The sequence below is a fragment of the Microtus oregoni genome, unplaced genomic scaffold (assembly GCF_018167655.1).
Source record: "Microtus oregoni isolate MIOR12 unplaced genomic scaffold, Mior012 000118F_ref0000498, whole genome shotgun sequence".
Taxonomy (NCBI): Eukaryota; Metazoa; Chordata; class Mammalia; order Rodentia; family Cricetidae; genus Microtus; species Microtus oregoni.
The window spans coordinates 2363072-2384197 of record NW_024544747.1 but is presented as its reverse complement, the minus strand read 5'-3'; the positions used below and the strand labels follow the sequence as shown (position 1 = coordinate 2384197).

Genomic DNA, 21126 nt, shown 5'->3' with positions numbered 1-21126 from the left:
GCACCTTTCTCATTTCATCTGATTAGTACTTTTCCTCCTGTTCTTTGTGATAAATGATGCCTGTGTCCACTCGTAGCACACTGTGAGCATAACAATCTGTCACTTCAGAAAGACCAGGTGTTCCCTGTAGTGTGACCTCAGGCTTGTTGAGCAACAGGGGGATAGCAGAGATGCTGAGTGAAGCAGGGAGAGGTGGGGGCAAGGCCAAAGGAGGCAAAGATTTCTTAGAGGAACAGTCGGGTACTTGGGCGCTGCAGGGCAGTGCACTAAGTCTTGTGTGTTTTGAAGTCACTAAGAGTCTCCTTCCTGTGCCTTTCTCTTTGAAGCCCCGAAGAGTTCAAGCCCCAACTCAGTAGCTTCTGAGCCACGAGTTGGGGATCGGTCTGGATGAGATTCAGACAGTCCCTCTGGCGACCCATGCCAGATGCCCAGGACATCGTCTGGCCACAGGCCCCTCCTGCAGAGGAAGAGCTGTCCACCTGAGAGAACATCTATCTCTCCAGGTAAAATCCCAGACAGGAAGGGTAGGCTTCCCACAGGGTCTAGCTCAGTGTGGAGGACTGAGGTGCAAAGGTGCCCTAGGCTGTCTTGTGGAACAATAGCGCCTTGCCCTCACCCCATGCCTGCGGAAACATCAGAAGAGGTGCTCTGGGTAGTGACTGTCCTTTGCCCCCTGTTTCTTGGCAGAGAACACGGTCTTCTCCATAGGGTGAGACTTCTCTCCCCCAAGGAGAGTATTCCTAGTCAGCCTGCCCTAAGTTGGGTTGCCAGGTTGAGAATGTGTCCTGCAAGCAGCCCTGTAGGACCGACTCCTCTAGAGGGCAGGCGCCTGCAAGAACCTTTAGCAGGAATCCCCACAAGTCATCCCAGCAGGTTCCATTGCTTGAGTCCTCAGACCCAAAGCTTGGGAAAATCTGAGCTGGGGAGTGAGTGACCCCAGGGCAGCAGAGTCCCCCTCTCCACCAATTCTGCCTTCCAGCTACTCACCTCCTGCCTCTGCCTGCTTGCTCCTTCAAGGCCACCATTCTCATCAGTGACAACTAGCTCCTGCACTTACCACCATGTGCCACACCCTGAGGGACTGGTAGGTGTCAGATTGGAGTGAAACCTGAAAACCTAATGAGGGGTCAGCAACCTGCTGTGCCTCCTGCCTCCAGCTTGCCTGAGTCTGCCTGAGTCTGCAACTGGCCAGTGAAATTCTTTAAGAAGGCTTCTGTTTTTCTCAGCCTTTTAAAGGTGAGCAGGGTTTTCCACTTCTTTTGGAGATGGGTGGGGTGTGCTTCCCGGAAGCTGCCTCGTCCATGCCACAGTCACATTAGTAAAATCTCATCTCGTGTTCTTTCTGCCTAGACCTTGTCAACCTGTGACAGCAAGAGACCCAGAGAAGACTGTGCGACTGGTGTGGTGGTCCATCTCTCCAGCTGTCTTCCTCATTAGAACCATCCTGGGTATCTTCTATATTCAAGAATGTGTCCCAGCATTCAGCGCAGGTCGTTGTGGTGGCGGATATCCCGGCCTCTGGTGCCACTCTATTCTCCTGCCCCCCCCCCAAATTTTATGGCGAAATCTCCAGACTCGGATCCCGCTCATTTCTCCTTGGAGCGCTGCGGTTACAAGATACAGAATTGTGGCTTTTTCGAGCCCCTCCAGACTTTACCCCACAGTGGTGAGTGGTCACTCCCACCCTGCCCGCTAGGAGAATCCCCCAAACACACACACACACTGGAAACTGAACCCACCCCACACTGTGAACCTAGAACTGTAGACAGCCTTTCTGATAACCCGGACAATCAGCCATGTTCTGTCTAGCCCAGGCTGGTTTCTTAAGTCCCAGCATTGTCTGGCCTCGGTTTCTTGAGTCTGGAACTACAAGTGGGTGTCACATGTTCTTTTGTTTTATAGAATCATTTTTAGTTTGTTTGTTTGTTTTTCAAGACAGGGTTTCTCTGTAGCTTTGGAGTCTGTCCTGCTGTCCTGGAACTAGCTCTTTTAGACCAGGCTGGCCCTCAAATCACCTGCCTCCCGAGTGCTAGGATTAAAGGTGAGCACAGCCACCACTGCCTGGCTTTGTTTTGGAGAATCTTAACATCCTATGCAGTAGTTAAACTCAGATCTTTCTGCTTCTACCTCCCAAGGGCAGCTACCGAGCCCAATTTTATACAATGCTGGTGATGAAATCCAGGGCCCATTCATACTAGGCACAAACTCCATATCTGAGCCTCGTCCCTCGCCCGCCTGCCTTAAACATTACTTAGCCATTTTGATGGGGATTAGATTTAATGTCAGCACTCAGGAGACTGAGGCAGGAAAATGGTAGGCTTCGCGGCCAGCATGAGATAGGGAATACCAAGCTAGCATCACACACAAAGGGTCTGTCTCAAGAAACAGCCAGGAGCCAGGTAAAGCCAGGTCGTGATGGTGCAGCACATGGGAGGCAAAGGCTGGTGGATCTCCGAGTTCCCTGCCAGCCTGGTCTACAGAGTGAGTTCCAGGACAGACAGGGCTACACAGAGAAACCCTGTTTTGAAAAGCAAATATTAAAAAACGAAGCAAGCAAGCCAGGAACGGTGGCACGTGTCTGTTTGCAGTACCTGGGAGGTGATGCAGGCTGATCAGGAGTTCTAGGCCTCACACAGGCCCCACACAACAGAAGTTAGTTGAGACAAAACTCAGGGTTTTAGCACCCTAGCCTAGAAAAGCTGCTTCTTCTAGCCCCGGCCTCCCGCTTTGCAAAGGATCTAGCCAGCCTCTGCCTTCTCCCTTTCTTTCCTCAGCCTCAATGGGTGGCATGTGCCTCTCTCTGGCTCAAAGACTGTTAAGGGCAAACTGGATGGCAAGAGATGCTGATGCCAGGTCCTTACCGGCAGCCCTCAAGCTGGAGAAGCCACCTTGCTGGCATCGTCAACAGAGGTGGGAGGAAGACTCACTTGCCTTTGTGGAGTTCTTCAACCCTGTCCTTGTCTGTTCCCCTTCACTGCTGACTGTCTGTACCTTGTACTCATGGTCGTCTATTTTCTTTGCGAAAGCATATGACTCTTAAACCCCACAGTGGCATATCTATTGTTTCCTTCTAATGAAGAATCCTTTCTTTTTCTCTCCTCTTGTTTGGACTCCGGTTTACTGTATGTAGTCCCGGCTGCCAAGGACCGTGGATCCTCCTGCCCTCAGCCAACTGAGTGTAGGTGGTATAGGTATGTAACTTGTCTCAGTGTATTTTAGAAGTTTTACTTTTTAAATCATCTATGTAGGGTTGGATATCCTTGATCTTTTAATTTTTCTGCCTCCGCGTACAAATGTAGAGATTACAGGAATTCCACACCAAGCCTGGTTTGTTTGGTTCTGGAAACCAAACCCAGGTTTCTGCATGGTGGGCAAGAGTTACCCCAACTGAGTCACACCTGGAGCTCAGGCAGGCTAGCCTCAGACTAGGTATTTCTCTCTGTAGCTGAGAAATACCTCCTGATGGAACTGCAGATCTTACCCATTGACCCTGATTTTTCTCTTGCTCTCTCTCTCTCTCTCTCTCTCTCTCTCTCTCTCTCTCTCACACACACACACACACACACACACACACACACACACACACACTTTTTCTTTTAGCCTTTCTAGATGACCTGTTTTTCTGACTGAGAGTCTTTAGAAGTTGCACACACAAGGGGTGTAGCTGGACACCACTCTTCCTCTGAAGGTAGTGAGCTGTGTTCTGGGTGGGCGGGAGGAAGAGGAGGCTGTCCCAGTCATGTGTCATCTCAGAGTCCCCAGACTCTCCCCTGTGTATCCAGGCAGCGTTGAAGGTATGTTCTGACCAGAAGCCCTAGAGTCGCCCGCAACTAACTCCCTATGCACCTGCGTTAAACAAAATGGAAGTCACCAGCCCTAACCAGCCCGTGTCCCGAACTCAGGCTGATGAAACTATTAAGATGGAGCCTCACTCCCACTGCTTGAAGGTTTAGTCACCTCACCCCTTGGGCAATCTCCTATCCCTCACATTTAGACAGTTCTAGGGAGTTTGTGGATTTGTCTTAAAACTAGATGGTAGAGCTAGGGTGAAGGTGTATGCCTATTATCCCAGGACTCTGGAGGTTTAGACTAGTGACTAGCCATGAATTCAAGGCCAATCTGTTCTCCATGAGGCACAGTAGTCTAGGCTTTGGTGGCTCTCTCTCTAAAACACAGAAAGTGAACGACAGGACTAATGCTCAGTGTGCCTAGCATACACACTGGCTCTGGGCCTGGCTTCTTTAGCATAAAATGAAACCAGGTGGAGCATGCCACAAATCCCGGTATTGGGGGGCAGACACAAGAGGATCAGAGAGTCAAGGCCATCTTCCAACACAGAAAGTTGGAGGCCAGTCTAGGGGAATGCCACTCCTTTTGAAAACCAACAGCACCTACCCAGAAATCTTAATGCCCCAATCTGAGAAAACAGTGACATAGCAGCCCATTCCAACCACGTATTCCTAGTGAATCAAAAGATCTTTCTGTCAGAGAGAAGAAAATATGGCTTCCAGATATGCAGGGTTATTTTCTGCGACTCACATCTGGAATTATCCTGAGCCAATTGAGTTCATCCTTGTGCACAGCGCTGAGGACTGTTGGGTAAGTACTCCCTGCTGGCCCTGTGGGAGGCACTGACAGGAAGGTTTGGGGAGCATGGAGACCCCCACCTGTGCCAAAAAGAAAGGCAGGAAGGCTGCTGGCCCTGCCACCCATCAGAAACTCTGATGTTGTGCTGCCCCCTTGTGGCACTTCTGTACCAGTTCCGTTTTTTTTTTATTTATTATGTATACAATATTCTGTTTGTGTGTATGTCTGCAGGCCAGAAGAGGGCACCAGACCTCATTACAGATGGTTGTGAGCCACCATGTGGTTGCTGGGAATTGAACTCAGGACCTTTGGAAGAGCAGGCAATGCTCTTAACCACTGAGCCATCTCTCCAGCCCAGTTCCTTAGTAATAAGAGCGGCGGGGCTTTGTTCCCAGCACCCTGGCCGCCTGCCCGGCTAGCTTATGCCCGAAATAACAACACACAAACTGTATTCATTTAAACACTGCTTGGCCCATTCTCTTCTAGGCTAATTCTCAAATATTAATTTAGCCCATTTCTAATCATCTGTGTATGGCACCCCAAGGTGTGCTTACCAGGAAGATTCTAGCCTATGTCCATCCTGGGTCGGAGCTTCGTCCCGGGAGTGGGGCATGGCATCTCTCTCAGGCGTCTGCTCCTGAGAGGAGAGCTGTGGAGACTCTGACCTCACTTCCTCTTCCTCCCAGCATTTTGTTCTGTTTACTCCACCCACAGGGCCAAGCAGTTTCTTTATTGGCCGATGACCTTCCTCCATCACAGTTCCGTTTTAATGCGCCTGGTTTGCTGGGGTCTCTGCTTCAATTCCTGCCACAAACTGGGGTGAGTGGGTTTGCTCAGAGTTGGGGTGGAGGGAGGCTTCCACTGCTCTGTACCCATCTGACGTGATTCTATCCTTCTTTATTTCATTCCATTTCTACAGTATCCTAATAAAAGAACAAAATAGCTGTCATAGATGTTCTGTGCAGGGGTTTTCCCTGAAGAAACTTCATAAACTACATTGCTGCTTCTTCCTGGCCCCGCTGTCTATAATGAGAAATGATTGGCACTAAGCAAGAGTGTGAAATCGACGCCCTGGGTGAGATTCAGAAGCACAAGAAGCCTGACAGTGACTGTCTGTCTGTACAGTGTCTAGTTACCTTGTTTGGTATGTGTTCATGTGCAGAATCCAAGGAAAAGACCCGGCAGGCTTGCTGAAGCTGGCCACCCCAGCAACTGGAGATGGAGACAGGTGAATCTCCATTTTTGTTCTGTTGTTGTGATTTTTTTCTTTTGGGGACAGGGTTTTTCTGTTTGGCCCTTCCACTCTAGACCAGGCTGGCCTTGAACTCATAGAGATCTGCCAGCTTCTGACTCCTGAATGCCAGGATTGTGGGTGTGTGCCACCATTTGAGGCAGATGCATTTCCTCCTCAGTGGCCTTGAGAAAGCCTGTGTTAAAAAACAAGGTGCCCAGCATTCGTGAAGTGACATCTGACACCAAACACCTGTGCTACACACACATACCTTGAGCTTGCAAGTGTGTGTGTCTACGGACACCGCTGCACACTTACACAGTGTTAGCATATAGTGTGTGAGTGCATCTGCACACACTTAAGTCAAAATAGTGTGAGGAAGCACAAGGACAGCCTGGGGCGCTGTGGACCTTTAGTCCCAGCACTTGGGAGGCAGAGGCAGGCAGATCTTTGTGACGTCAGTTTGATCTACAACTGCAGAACTTGCTGTCCCAGGAATCCTGGGCTACCCACTGAAGTTGGTCTATAAAAAAAACAAACAAGGTGAAGGGAAAAGAGGAAGCAGTACAAAGTTAGTTGAAGAAGCAGGTAGAAGATCTGACCTCCTCTGCAGGAGCATCCTGTTGGCCAGACCTAGGAGAATGAGACAGGACGCTGCTGCTGAGAACACTGGGTGGTCCTCTCTGGATGCTAGATGGTTGGCAGAGCCCAGCAAGCCAAGCCCTGGGGTATCTTATTACTGCTGAGTAGAATTCAGTTTGTGGGCTGACAAGGTGATCCCAGCTTTGTTAGCACTGTGGGTCACCTGGATGTCTCACTTCTCTGCAGCACGGGAGTAGATGCCTCTAGAAGCCAAGACCCTGCACTAGGGAGAAAAGAAGGCCACCCTGATTGATTCTACTGGTGCTAACCCCTGCTTCTTCCCCAATCATGGCAATATATGTTTTCTATGTTGGAAATAAAATGGCATTGTTAAATGAGCTAGCTTTTGGTTGTTTGGATGCAGGGCCTGTTGTCTGAGAAATCACATCTCCATCACACACAGGAAGTAGAGAGGGAGAATTAGCTGTAAGTAGAGAGGGCAAGGCTTTAAGTTCTCTAAGCCCACCCACAGTGACCTACTTCCCCTAAGAGGCTCCTGTGCTACAAGTTCCATAATCTCCCGAAACTCCACCACCAATTGGGGTCCGAGCACTTACATTCATGAATTTATAGAAGACATTTCTCTTTCAAACTACCATGCCCACTGGGCTAATCCACAAGCCCCAGGGTAATCTTTAGTTCTAAGGAACCCTTTGCTACAAAATTAAGTCTCAAAAAAACAAAATCCAAACGGAAGGCTGGGCATGTGGGTGCATCACTTTAATCCCAGCATTCAGGAGGCAGTGGCAGATAGCTCTCTGTGAGTGCCAGGTCTACATAGTGAGACTCGGTCTGCAAAATAAATAAATAAATAAATAAATAAATAAATAAATAAAGCTGGCTGTTACCACCTGTAAAAAGAAAAGAGAGAGAGATTTTTGCCAAGTGAGATGGTGTGCGCTCTAGTCCTTGTACTGGGGAGTGGAGGGAGGGAGATTTATTGGACGTTATCCTTGGCTAATTAGGAAGCTCAACAAGTCTAGGATTTGTGAGATATTTCTGTCTCCACATAAAGAAAGAGCCGGGTGGGGGTGATACACGTCTTTAATCCCAGCACTCGAGAGGCAGAGGCAGGAGGATCTCTGTGATTTGGAGAGGAGGTCTAGGAAGAAAGACCTTTTTGAGCCTTTCCTGATGATCCCTTGGACTCTCAGAGCAATAGAAAAGCACTAGCCAGGTGTAAATGCCTATAATCCCAGCTCTGTGGAGCCCAAGCAGGAGGATCACAAACTCAATGGCAGCCTAAGAGCCCGTCTCAAAACAAAAGCTGGAGGTGGAATTCAACAGCAGAATACTTGTGTTGCATGCCTGCAGCCCTGGGTTTGAGACTCAGCAGAGCAGAAACTACAGGATAAGAGCGGCCTTTGTGCCCATTGGGCTGATAAACTGCTCTGCAGACAATATTCCTGTCAAGAAGAACCATGTCTATAACATGTTTAAATGTTTCAGGGAATACAAAATAAGTGATTAGAAATGTAAATGTTTAGGGAAATGTAAATGACTTTTGTACATTCAGGGCTGCTGCTTCTTCTTCATCGTCTTTGTCTCCTTCTTATTCTTATTCTTATTCTGCATCTTGGTATTTTGAGAGAAGGTTTCTGTGTAGCTTTGGTGGTGCTCCTAGCACTAGTTCTTGTAGACCCGGTTGGTCTTCTGCCTCGCGAGTGCTGGGATTAAAGGCATGTGCCACCAACAGCCAACCATACAGGGCTTCTTTTTCTGCCTTTCAGGTTTTTTGTTTGTTTGTTTGTTTGTTTGTTTTTTGGAATTTCATGTTGTCAAGGCTGGCCTTGAACTCACTATGGAATGAGGCTGGTTTTGATTTCCTTGCATCCAGTATTCACTTCCTTGCATTCAGTATTTTGAGTTCAGACATGTGGCAGCAGCCTACCTTGTGTGTATGTGTGTGTGCACCTATGGTCATGCGTGTATGAAAGTGAGGGAATCTTGTGGGTGTCTTCCTCTTCTCTCCCCAGCTTACATTTTGAGACAAGGACTCTCACTGACCCCGGAGCTCACAGACTGGCTAGGCTGCTGGGGAGGAGCTTCAGGGATCTGCCTGTCCCAACTGTCCCCAGCTTTTACATGATGCAAGGAATCTGAACTCCAGTCTTCATGCTTACACAGCAGGCATTTTACTGACCGAGGCTTCTCCCTCGCCCCTCTTTCCAACCTTTGCAAAGTCTGAAGTTGCTTCTCAATAAGAAAGTGTTTTAAAACTGAACTGTATAACTCGGCGGTGGTGGCACAGGTCTTTGGAGGCAGGCCGAGGCAGGCAGATTTCTGTGAGTTCAAGGCCAGCCTGCTCTACAGAGTGAGTCCTAACTGCTTCCATCACTACTTAGATGCCATGTCTTGAAAAAGCAAAAATACATGGAGAGATAAAATAAAATAAAAAAGCTCCAAATTTAGACCATACAAGATAGCGACACACTGTCACTTGAGTGGTAGGATTGCACGCATGTGCTACCACATCCGGCTTTATACAGAAACTTTGAGGGCTCAGTTGGGGAAGGTGCTTGCTACCAAGCCTGATGAATTCCGTCCTCTAGACCTCCATTGTGAGAGGTGAGAACAGACTCCCTTTGGTTGTCCTCTGGCTTCCACATATGCTCCATGCCACGAATATTCACTCATAAACAAATAAGCACATAATAAAATGATGATAAAAGGAAACAGGACCAAGCTGGGCATGGCGACATGTAGCATTAATCCCAGCACTTAGACATGATCCTTATACTTTTAGACCTTGAACTTCTGATTCTTCTAAGTTGAAGGAGAAGGATCAGAACTCTCAGGCCAACCTTGGCTCAACATTTCCCAGTTGGAGGCTAGCCTGGGTTATATGAGACATGGTCGTAAGTAATAAACAAGTGGACCTAGAACCCGTGTGATGCCCGTATGCCTGAAATCTCACCAGCTGGGAGGCAGACAGAAGGATTATAAATTCAAAGCCAGCCTGAGTTACATACCAAGTTCCATGCCTGCCTGGACTGTATAGTAAGATCCTGTCTCCACAAAAAAACCCAACAAGGATTAGTTGAATATGGCAGCACATGCCTTTAATCCCCGCACTCAGAAGCAAGAGATCTTTGTGGGTTCAAGATCAGTGAATATATGGAGTTTCAGGACTACAAAGAGACCCTGTCAAAGCAATGACAAAAAACAAAATCAATAATTGACTGAGGGAAGAAAAGGGAGAAGGAGGTAAAGACATCACGCACTAGTTGAGTATATGTACACACACATGACCATACATGGTACATACATACATACACACACACACACAAGCTGGGGTGGTGGCACATGTCTATACTTGAGTTCTTCCAAAGGTCCTGCAAATATGATGTCCCTATTGCAAAAATAAATTGATACGTAAATAAAAGAAAAGATTTAAAGTAAGGACAGTTAAATGCACCATGGGATCCCCTACATTATGGAATAATATGGATCTGGGAAGATGAATAAAAATTTCTTAGCCAGCCTCGGTGGCACACGCCTGTAACTCTAACACCTGAGAGGCAGAGACAGGAAGATCAGAAGTTCAAGGTCATCCTCAGTTAAATATTGAATTTGAGGTCAATTTGGGTTTCAAGAAATCATCTCTCAAAAATGAATAAAACCTTGCAGTAAGAGCCTCAGTTATTAAGTAGACACACCTGTGAAGACAGACCCTCAAAGAGTTGCCTTCACCTGATTGGCCAGCAGACATGACTACAGGGTGTGTTCTTAATTGTTAATTCATGCAGGGGAGCCTAGGCTCATTGTGGTGGATAATGTGATCCTGGGACAGGTGGTTCTGTTGTACAAGGAAGGTAGAGGCAGAGAGACAAAGCCAGTAAGCAGCCTTCATCCGTGGTCTCTGCTTCAGTTCCTGCCTCCAGCTTTGAACCTCAGCTTTCCTCATTGATGGATGGTGAAGTGTAGTAGAAAACAAACCCCAGTCTATCCGAGTTGCTATCAGTCATGGCGTTTATCACAGCAGTGGAAACCTAACAAGGAAAGACCCAAAATGTGAGTAGACCCCTCAGCAATTTCAGTCCCTTGGGGGAGCCTCCCATTGACTATCACAATAAAGACCAGTATTTCCTGAGGGTCTAATTCTCTACAGTGGTGCAACCACCCTAGAAGATTCCAGCCAGGGCTTGTTAAGATTAACCCTTTCTGGTCCTGACTGAAGGCAGGTTTTGCTGTGAGGCCACTCTACCTTGAGACCAAATAAGGCTTGGTCCCAGCCATCCATCCCAGAAGGCTGTTCACGTCACCCCTGAGAGATAAGCAAGGTCAAAGCACTGACAAGAGTCAAAGGTCACCTTCCAGAGCAGATCTAGAGCTGCAAGTGGCTCTAGCAGATGTGATAACTCAAATGGACTTATAACAGACATCGATAGAAAATTCCATCCAAACAGAAAAGAAAATACCTTCTTCTCAGCACCTCATGGAACCTTCTCAAAAATTGAGCACATACTAGGTAACAAAGCAAACCTCAACAGATACAAAAAATTTTAAACACCCCATGCATCTTATCAGATCTCCATGGCTTAAAATTAGACTTCAACAGCAATGCTAATTCCAGAGCCCACAAACACACGGAAATTAAACAATGCTCACCAGCCACAGGTCTCCTTGCCTTCCAGCTTGCTGGATGAAAGCAGGCTATGTAGATTCAGGTAGGGGTTTCGGGAGATGCGGTGGTCCTTTGGGAGCTCAACCAACAGTGACACCCCAGGGGTGGTTGGCAGGGGCACATTGTCCTTCAGGAGGCTTCTAACAAAGACTGGGGCCTCAGAGCCCCACAGCGGCTGGGTGTGGAGTGAGCTGGGATGTTGGGGGATGCAGACTCATGAGCTCCCGGTCACCCCAAAAGGGCCCAGCAGTGGTGGTAGTAAGGGATTGTGGCTTCCCTCAGCAGGTTGCAGTTCCAGAGCCAGCATCACCACCTGAAGACACCTCGCCAAGGAGGGAATTGGCAGGTTGGGCACCTGCCTGGAGGGTACCCAGAGGGGAGTCTCCCAGGATCTCAGGTTTCTTCTGGCTCTGGGTATGCAAGGCTAACTGGAGCAGTGCAGTGGACAGGGAAGGTCCGGTGAGCCGTAGAATGAGGGGGCACACCCAAAAGGCCCTGCTGGCCACTGGCACTTCATGCAGCAGAGGACTGAGCAGCAGCTGGAGGGAGGCAGATGGGCCCAGAATGTCCAACAGCAGCAGGATGTTTGGCTCAGGTGGGAGTCCCTTGCCTCGATTGGGAGCCATGGCCTGGGCAGCAATGAGTGCTGTCAGCTTACTGTGGCCAGGAGGACCTGGAGCACAGAAGGACACACGTAGGTGACTGCCACCCATGGCCAGGCCACCTGCCCTCTGTTCTGCAGCCTCTGCCATCTCTGCTGTCTCATACTCCAGTACTGCAAAGCCCCTCAGCTGCCCACCCTGGTCACATGGCAGGTGAAAGAAGGTGGGCACATCGACCGCGGACAGTGCCTGGCGCAGGGCATCCACATCATTGAAGCCAGGTGGCAGATGGACCACACAGAGGCACCGGGAGTGCAACAAGGCAGGGGACAGCTGCCCAGCATCTGTGCGATGCACATACAGTGTTTGGGGGCCCCAGTGGTTTGCCCGGTAAATCAGCCTTGCCCTGGCAGCCGAGTCTTTCTTCATGTACTCTGCAAAGCCATAGCCCAGAGAGCGGCCTGTGGGCTCTCTGTAAAATACGAAGCAGCGCTCCAGGCTGCCAAAGGGTCACACCAGCTTCTCACACTGTGCCTGGGTCACGCTGGGCGGCAGCTTGGCCACACACAACAGAGCATGTGTAGGCTGCAGCTGAACTGACAGCTCCCGCTCTCGAAGCCAGCTCTGGTGGAAGGCCGCGATGGCAGCTTCACCCTGCTCCCCTTCCAGCAGGGTCACGAAAGCTGTCCCTTTGTATTTGTCCACCAACTGTCCTTGAATTCATAGTCGCTCAGACGATCGCGATCGCCTACTTCCTGGTTGATCAAGTCCCCCGGAAGACCCCTATTAGTATCATGGCGGCAGTTATGGAACTGGCACTCAGTAAGGTCCAGGCGCTTCCGGATCTCTTCCGGTTCCAAGGACAGCAGCTCCTGTGCAGGTGCTCATCGATAGGCGGTCCACAAAGTTTCCCCTTTGGCCTCCGCCGCCGAGTTGACCAGCGGCCAGTGAGTCAAGAACTTTAAATCTTTGAAGAAAGAATTTGAAGAAGACACTAGAAGATGGAAAGATGTACCATGCTCTCGGGTAGGCAGAATTAACGTAGTAAAAATGGCAATCTTACCAAAACCAATCTACAGATTCAAAGCCATGTCTATCAAAATCCCAGCAAAATTCTTCACAGACCTCAAAAGAACAATACTCAACCTCATATGGAAAAGCAAAAAGTCCACGATAACCAAAAGAATCCTGTACAATAAAGGAACTTTTGAAGGCCTCACAATCCCTGACTCAAACTCTACTACAGAGCTACAATACTGAAACCGCCTGGTATTGCCATAAGAACACACAGGAGGACCAGTGGAACTGAATCATAGAATGGATATCAATCCACACACCTGCAAACACCTGATTTTTGACAAAGAAGTAAAACATAAAATGGAAAAAAGAAAGCATATTCAACAAGTGGTGCTGGCATAACTGAATATCAATATGTAGAGGAATGAAAATAGATCCATATCTATTGCCATGCACAAAGCTCAAATCCAGAAGGATCAAAGACCTCAACATGACACTAACCACACTGAACCTCATGGAAGAAAAAGTGGGAAATACAATTGCACAGACTGACACAGGAGACCACTTCCTAAATATTACCCCAGTAGCACAAAAACTGAGAGCAACAGTAATAAATGGGACGTCCTGAAACTGACAAGCTTCTGTAAAGCAGAGAACATGCATGGTCAACAAGACAAAATGGCAAGCTACAGATTTGGAAACGATCTTCACCAACCCAACCACCCCCCATCAGACAAAGGGCTGTTCCACAAAATATACAGAGAACTCAAGAAATTGGTCATCAAAGGAACAAATATTCCAGTAAAAAATGTGGTATGGAACTAAACAGAGAACTCTCAAAGGATGAATCTAAAATGGCTGAAAGACACTTAAGGAAATGTTCACCATCCTTAGCCTTCAGAGAAATGCAAATGAAAATAACTCTGATATAACATCTTATACCTGTCAGAATGGCCAAGATCAAAACACCGATGACAGCATATTCTGGAGAGGATAAATGGTGGGGTAAATGCTACACTCCTGCATTGCTGGTGGGAGTGCAAGCTGATACAGCCACTTTGAGCATCAGTATGGTGATTTTTCCAAAAATTAGAAAACAACGTTCCTCAAGACCCAGCAATACCACATTTGTATATATATATATACATATATATATATATATATATGTATATATATATATACACACAAATATTTATATTTTGGATATATATATCCAAAAGATGAGCAATCATACCACAAGGGCATGTGCTCAACTATGTTCATAACAGTATTGTTTGTCATAGTCAGCACCTGGAAACAACCTAAATGCCCCTCGACTGAAAAATGGATAAGGAAAATGTGGTACATTTACACAATGGAGTACTACACAGCAGAAAAAAATAATGACATCTCGAAATTTGCAGACAAATGGATGGATGTAGAAAGCATCATTTTGAAGGAGGTAACCCAGACCCAGAAAGACAAATACCATGCACTCCCTCATGAGTGGACATAAAGCAAAGAAAACCCAGCCAATCATGCACAAACCAGAGAACCTGGACAACAAAGAGGACCTTAAGAGTGACACACATGGATCTAATGGACATGGCAAGTAGGAAAAGACAACTCCTGAGTAAATTGTGAGCATGGGGGTCATAGGAGAGGGTGGAGGGGAAGGGGAGGCTGGGAGGGGAAGGGAGAAAATTATATCTCACTAAAAACGATAAATGATTGAAAAATGTAGAGCTTGGAGTGGATAGCTGATCTTGTGGTTTCGTCTTGGGTTCGACTGGCAGGACAAACAGGCAGTGGAGACATTTGGAGAAGGTGGGGTGTGGCTGTGAGGGACTGGAGGTCAGACGGTGACAACAATGAGAGCCCTAGCAGTAGGAGAAGGCTCAATGCAGGTGTCCATAGCTGGTATTTCTGAGGCATGAGATCATAAAGGCCTGGAATTAGAACAACACTAACTGTACCAGGGTTTAGAATCCACATAGACAGAGACACAAAACAGAATTAAAATCATCAAAGGGGCCATGAGAGCTAAAGGAGTCTAAGAACACTCAAAAAGGTACTTGGAAGTTGCCCTAGCTCTGAGGTCTGCTCTAAATTTTTCATTTGCATTCTCAAGTATTTTGGTGATTATTTGGTTTATTTTGGGAGGATTTCCCCCTCTACTTTCCCTAAAATATTGGCCCAGAAGATCAGGTGTCATTGAAGAAACCACATGTGCCAACCCCCTTCAGGAGGTGCGGATTCCAGGACCACTGATGGATTTTTTTCCTCTGATCACTTTGAACATATCAACCCACTGCCTGCTGAGGTCCTAGTTTTCTGTCTGGTGGGAAATTGGATGAAGAATTTATGGAAAAAATGTGACAAAGTCTATTCCTCTCAGCCCCGAAGAAGTTAGTCACTTGCCCTGGAGTGTCCTGGGAAACAGAGCATTGCCACAGCATCCCAGAGTCAGTCAGAGGCTACCATGTTATTCTGATCAATGTGAGTCTACTAAGAAAGGAATTGATTGCTTTGAGAATATATGTGATGGGTTCCATGAACCAAAAGTCATGTCAGTATGTTAGGGTCTGTGAGAAGTGGACCATGCTCCCCATCCACTAGTAGATGGGTATCAGTGTGTGCCAGTTGGATTTTGTCAACTTGACACACGCTGGAGTAATCTGAGGAAGAAGGAACTTAACTATCTAATAGGTAAGTCTATGGGGAATTTCAATCAGTGACTGATGTCCCTGGGTTGGAGATCATGGCTGTATATATAAAATAAGCTGGCTTAGAGTGTAAAGGACAGCAAGTCAGTAAGTGGCTTTACTCCATGGTACCTGCTTTGGTTCCTGCCTCGAGGTTCTGGTCTTGACTTCTTGCCCTGACTTCCACTCATGGTAGCTTCTGATAGGAAAGTGAAAGGGAAGTAAAGCTTCCTTCCTCCAGTTGTTTTAGGTCATGATGTTTCTTCACAGGAAGAGAAAGCAAGTATACCGTGTCCATACCCGGTGAAGGACAACCTCCAGTGCCTGTTATAATTCACATGCTCCCACCTACTATGATTATTAAAGTGGAAAGGGTTTCTATTAGGGATTGGATGTGTAATACCCAAGGAAGGATCCTGTGTTTGAACTCTGATCCCTAGCATGTGGACATGTTTCAAAGTTGGGGAAAACCTAGTAAATAAACCCAGAAGGAAAAGGTAGGTCATGGGGTGTTGAAGAATATTATTTTAAGGTGTGTGACTTCTGTTTAGGTTGCACTTGTTGAACTCTGTGAAGCTGTGATGCTTTGCCTGTCTAAAACACCTGGTAGGCTAATGAAGATTTTAATGGCCAAACGTAAGGCAGGAGAAAGGATAGGTTGGTCAGTCACACAGAGAGTATAAATGGAAGGAGAAATCGTAGAGGAAGGACCAGAGAAAGAGCAAGAGAACAAGGAGAGGAGGATGCTAGGGGAAGCTATCCAGTTACCCAGCCACTGAGTAATAATCAAAGTAAGATACACAGAGTTTTGTTTTTTTTTTTATTAAAAAAAAAAGCCTAAAAAGCCCAGAGCCAGAGTCAAAGGTGGACAGAATAATTCAAAGATAAGAAAAACTGGAAAGGAACAAGCCAAGCTAAGGCTAGGCATTGTAAGTAAGAAGAAGCTACTGTGTATAATTTAATTGGGAGCTGGGTGTCAGGTCCCCAAAAGAACAAAAGAATGAAAAGAACAAACACGATCAACAAAAAAGGGAGATACAGTGAAGGCTAACTGGGTGTAACCAGCCTCCCCAGGCCCCTACCTGCCAACTGACCAGGGTAGCCTTCCTGTACTTAGGGACAGAATGTGAAGAAAACCAGTGATCTAAGCCAAGCCATCATTGGTCCATTTCTTGCTCTGACCTCACAATGACAGAACCCTGTTTCTTAACTGCTCTGGCTGAGGCTGCCTCCTCTCCTTACAGTTGAGAGGCTGATCTTCAGTTGAAATAGTGATTTAGATAGAAGTGAGCTGGTCCACTTGGTGGATATTCATGAGCTGTTGAATCTGAACACAGTGAGTTTCCTTCTAAGGTCACAGATTTGGGGTTTAGAGGTTTGTGTTTCCAGGATTGAAAATAACCCTTTCTTCCTTTCTTTCTTCCTCGGTCTGGGGTATAATTTGGGGCAATTTTTATTATCTGCATCAATTAGATGTTTATTCTATTTTAATCTTTAGTTTTAATATTTTCTCTGGGTTCATTCCTTCGTTCACCATTTTAAAACATTTGTTTACATTGACTCTACAACATGAGTATTCTCACAGTGACATTGACCTTCACGCACATGGAAAGCTTTGACCACATTCCCCTGATTTCACTGCCTCTTTCCCACCCTTTCCAAGTCCCTTGGGGTTCTCACTTACTAACTCAGTCAGGTACTTTTCTAGTCCAGGCCAAGTCATGTGGACTCCTGTCCAGAGGACTGACAGGCACACTGGATGGTGTCCTAAGGAAGGGCAGAGATGGATTTCTGCCTGTGCTCTAGCAGAAAGCCTCCTCCAAAGTGGTTATCTTAGGATCTTCCTGGCAGTTCAAAGTCAGGGCTGGAGAGGGCCAGAAGTAAGAGTTAGATCCCATTTTGCGATGCTAATGATGGAACAGGGCAGCTGAAAAGGATTCAAGAACAGAAAACGTGAAAGTCTAAAAAGAACCTGTTCTTTGAGGAAGAGAGGAAGTTTCCTTGGTGGGACATAGCACACCAGGTCCCTCCACTATCTTCTGACCTTCTGTGTGCCTGAAACTGGCCTTTTGTGGAACGTTTTCATTTTCTATCAGGGGACAAGGTGATTGCAGTACTAAAGCTCGTGTGTTATCAGGCACGGGGTGGGGGCAATAATCATTTGGAAGCAAAGGATCAGTTCTGCTGGCCAGAGACCTCAAGGAACACATTCTTGAACAAAACTACCTAGTGCTGGGATGTTCTGCCCAGCACTCCAGAGACCCACCCCAAATACCTGTCCTTTTGGAAAAACAGGGGGACATTTTGTTGACAAGGACTGCCTTTATTTGATTATCACAAGCCTGGGCTAGAGGAAAACTCTTTCATCTCATCCTTTCTTTATTTTTCCAGACAGGGAGCCTCTCAGTGTGGCTCTGGCTGTTATGGAACTTGGTTTGTAGACCAGGCTGGCCTCGACCTCACAGAGAGCTGCTAGCCAGTAACTAAGTGTGTAATGTGTGCATATACGATGCCTTAGGGGAGTGAACTTTGTATTGACAGAGAAGGAAAGTCCTGCTTGAACTCTCGTAAACTTCCATTCAGTTTCTTTGGCTTCTGCCCCATAGCTGGTTCTGGGTGGGTCCTGTGAGGTCCATTTAAAGGGTAAATCTGTTGATTACTTAGGCAAGGTGAAGACAGCATAGCTTCAAGAACACAAAAAGGCTGAGTGCCACCCTCCCACCTCAGGTGTTGATGTCACACTCATGACACACTTGTGTCCATTGTGATGAGGAGCAGCGGGCTGCTTTCTGCCACCCGGCTAGCTTTGCCTGAAATAATTACACAGAAACTGTATTCTTTTAAACACTGCCTGGCCCATTAGTTCCAGCCTCTTATTGGCTAGCTCTTACATATTGATCTAACCCATTTCTAATAATCTGTGTAACACCACAAGGTGGCTTACAAGGAAAGATCTTCACCTGCATCTGTCTGGAGTGGGAGGATCATGGCGACTACTTGACTCAGCTTCTTCCTCCCAGCATTCTGTTCTGTTTACTCTGCCTACCTAATTTTGGGTCCTTTGAAAGGGCCAAGGTTAAATTTCATTTAACCAATGAAATTAACACAAAACAGAAGACTCTCCCCCATCATTTTCCCTTTTTCTGCTTAAACCAAAAAGAAAGGCTTTCACTTTAACATAGTAAGATTACATATAACAAAACAGTTATCAAGCAAGAATTACAGGTACAATATCTATTTTGTCCTTTATCATAACTAAGGAAAACTATAACTATCTATCTATTCTTCAACTCCATCAAAGACTCCAGAAGGATATAATATTACCTAAGTAAATGAGAAGTAAGCAACTTACAAAACTCTAGAAATCACAGAGACATCTCGCTGCCTGGACAGTGACCCAAAGTTCCTCTGTACCGTTGGGGCATCCATCTTCGGCCTACAGGCCCATGGTATCCAGAGCCATTTCCATGAAGCAGGAAATTTCAAAGGCAGTTCAGTCACTATCTGTTGTGTCCTGCAGAATGTCTCACAGACCCTTTCATGAATCAGGAACCCCGAAAGATCATCTCACCTTTAGGCAAGTTCAGCAGTCCTCTTTCTGCGGGTTCTTTGTGTCCAGTCCAGTTTATGCAACAGTTCAGGCAAGAGCAGTTTCTTGCCGAAATGGCTATCAAACTCCATAAGGAGCCTCTTCGATGCCCATCTTCCTCTTGAAGTAGATTGGTGCTGCCAGAAGCAGACGTGTCTCATTGTCATGAAAAGCCCTAAGTTATTAAAACATCAAATGCCATATTCTGCAGTCTTTGAAAGATATGAAGAATGTCTATCTAATTGAAATGTATCTATATATATCTAGAAAATCTAACGAACATGACTACAAATTTGACTATTATAGATGATTATCCATTAACAACCTATATACATTACATTTTTAAATGAACTACACAATCACAATACCTTAATCAAGATTAGAAATATATACATATAACAAAATTGACCTTAAAATCCACAAAACTGCAAATTATTCATATCTCTATCAGTCCATGTCCTGTTTCTCACAGCCAAGGTTACTTTTGAAGCACTGGGACCCTCAATATGTACAAGATAAAAGCAGTCCTTGCCCTTCTGTTTGCTTTTGCCTTTTGGTTTGGTGAGAGAGGGTCTCCTGTAGTACAGGCTGGCCTCAAGACCACTGTGTAGCCAACGATGACCTGAACTGCTGGTCCTCCTGCCTCAACTTTCCTAGCTTTAATAATTGCCATGTGCCGGGCCACAGTGGTGCATGCCTTTAATCCCAGCAATCCGGAGGCAGACGCAGCTGAATCTCTGTGACTTTGAGGCCAGTCTGGTCTACAGAGTGACTTCCAGGACAGCCGTGATTGTTAAATAGAGAAACCCATCCTGACAAACCAATAAAAAAAGCCAAGTGCTCACCTTTATAAGACTTTTCTTGTTTTTCTGTCAATTTAATGGCCTAAGCCGAATCTACCTGTATTTTAATTACTATCTTCTCCCCAGGGCCTGACAGTCAACACCTCACCACATAGGCTGAGGCCTAGCGGGATTTCTGGTCCCGCTGGTACCAGCTTGGCCACAGTCACCAAATGTAAGTTTTAACTAAGCCTCTTTTCTTCTATTTACCAATAAAGACTTGGGAGTCAGAGCCGGGCAGTGTTGGCGCACGCCTTTAATCCCAGCACTCAGGAGGCAGAGGCAGGCGAATCTCTGTGAGTTCGAGGCCAGCCTGGTCTACAAGAGCTAGTTCCAGGACAGGAATCAAAAGCTACGGAGAGACCCTGTCTCGAAAAAATCCAAAAAAAAAAAAAACACAAAAAACCTTGGGAGTCAGATGTTGGGGTGATAACCTGCTAGCTCAGAGAGGCCAAGAAGCAGCGAATCTACTTTCCTATTTGGACAGAGACCCAGCAAAAAAAGCATCTCTTCACTCATCCCAAACTAAAAAGACCCTGAATAGCTAAGTGTCTCCCTACACCTTCCTGTGCATCTCTCTCTTCCTATATTACTGGCTACTTTGTTCTTCCTTGGCTAATTCTTGTCAACTAGTTGCTCACTCCGCTCCCTGAGTTTCTTTGTTTTTCTTTTCTTTCTTTATTTCAGTTTGTTGAGACAGATGGATAGGCATGCCTTGCAGAGTGAGATTGGATATTTATTTAGTGGGTATGGAGGGAAGGGGAAAGAGGAGAAGAGCAGAGAGGCAGAGAGAGACAGAAACAGAAGAGGGAAGAGGAGAGGTAGAAAGAATGGAGTAAGGTAGAAGCTTCCTCTTCGGGAGGAGAGATGGGAAAAGCCACATTCCCCTGATCTCACTGCTTCCTGGCCACCCCTCCCAAGTCCCTTCGTGTTCTCATTTTTTCACTCAGCCGATCTGTACTAGGTGACAGAAGGGAAAAAAAACCCGTGAGCTGTGAAAAGCCACCATTTGTCCTTTTCTTGCTCTGACCTCACAATGACAGATGCCTGTGCCATCACATCTCTGGCTGAGGTTGCCTCCTCTCCTTACAGTGCAAGCGGGTTCGTGAGGTGGAAAGTGGTTGGAGCTCTGTGCTGGTGAAAGAGACTGTTTGGACTTTCAAGATCTGCTGGACTCCAACATAGTAAGTTTCCCTCCAGCTTTGTTGCCTTTGATTGTTGTTGTTGTTGTTGTTGTCTGTGTATTTATTCATTTTCTGGCTTGATTTATTAGCTTACTTTTTCATGTTTTTTTTTTTACTCTGT

The 21126-nt window shown here is 46.4% G+C and overlaps 1 pseudogene; it reads right to left on the bottom strand.

Moving 5' to 3' along the window:
* Window positions 1–11067: 11067 nt before the first annotated feature.
* LOC121444216 lies at window positions 11068–18378 on the bottom strand (annotated as a pseudogene).
* Window positions 18379–21126: the final 2748 nt, after the last annotated feature.